Source organism: Bos indicus x Bos taurus, chromosome X (genome assembly GCF_003369695.1).
Source record: "Bos indicus x Bos taurus breed Angus x Brahman F1 hybrid chromosome X, Bos_hybrid_MaternalHap_v2.0, whole genome shotgun sequence".
Lineage (NCBI taxonomy): Eukaryota > Metazoa > Chordata > Mammalia > Artiodactyla > Bovidae > Bos > Bos indicus x Bos taurus.
The window spans coordinates 25,063,449-25,064,645 of NC_040105.1; the positions used below are offsets into that span (position 1 = coordinate 25,063,449).

Genomic DNA, 1,197 nt, shown 5'->3' on the forward strand with positions numbered 1-1,197 from the left:
TTATCCTTAGCTGATTATCCAAGTTCTTATAATGAATATAATAATTTATGTTCAGGAGGTAAATAGCCTTTTTATTTTACTATAAGAAGAAATACTGGGTTGGCCAAAAAGTTCACTTGGGTTTTTTTGTAAGACAGGACTACTTGAATGAACATTTTGGCCAACCCAACAGATAAAACATGTTCCCCCAGTCTAGTCTTTAATTATGTCATAGATTTAAATTATCTGCTGCTTCTGAATTCACTGTTATGTATTTAAATCAATTAGGGAAGAATCAGAGGGTCAACACAAATGTTTTTTTTTTTTTCTTTTTTTAAAAATATGGAACGCTTCACGAATTTGCGTGTCATCCTTGCGCAGGGGCCATGCTAATCTTCTCTGTATCGTTCCAATTTTAGTATATGTGCTGCCGAAGCGAGCACAACACAAATGTTCTTAAGACTAGAAGACAGGTTCAGAGATTCATTACTAGGATCCAAGTTTTCTATTAATGCAAGGATATTGTAATCAGAGAACTAGATTATCTCAGCAGCCTGGAGCCCTAATGGCACTGTGAAAGGTAGGTTTCTGATTCTAAAACTCTGAACAACAGGCAAGTGTCCCCAGGCATGCCATTGTGGTGCACCTGCCTTAAAATGGATTTGGCAACACAGAGACTTGTCCTATTTTATCTACAAAACTTTTTTTATCATTTTCTTTCCACACTCCTAATTGAATACATTTTTTCTTACTAAGTCTGACAAAGCTTCAGTCCATTTCACAAGATCCAGATGTACCCTGAGAAATGCGTAAGAAGTATCTTACAGGTTTTGGCAGCTAGTCAAATAGAGTAACTGAAGAGATGTACTTTTAAATGTTTCCCTTCCAGGGACTTCAAAATCTTGTCAAATATTCTTAGAATATTCTGAAAATGACATCATAGGCCATAAGTAAAACCCATTTGCAAACCATGGATTTTATATAGGTATCATTTTGGAGCATAGTTTAGTGAAACTAGAAATCAAAAGCAAATTTTTAAAATAAAAAAAATCAAAATATGAGGGGAAAATGCACTTCCAGAAATATTTTGGAAGAAATTAGAATAGAAATGTTCCATGATTATGCATAAATCATAATAAAAAGTAAAAAAAAATTAAATCCAAGAGTTAAACAAACAATGATCAAATAAAACCAAGAAAATTAGGAGAGAAATTTAAT

At 33.1% G+C, this 1,197-nt stretch overlaps 1 non-coding gene across 1 annotated transcript; it reads right to left on the reverse strand.

The window, feature by feature from the left end:
* Positions 1–315: 315 nt before the first annotated feature.
* LOC113888318 lies at positions 316–422 on the reverse strand. The gene has a single exon (XR_003509944.1). It is a non-coding gene; the product is annotated as a U6 spliceosomal RNA (small nuclear RNA).
* Positions 423–1,197: the final 775 nt, after the last annotated feature.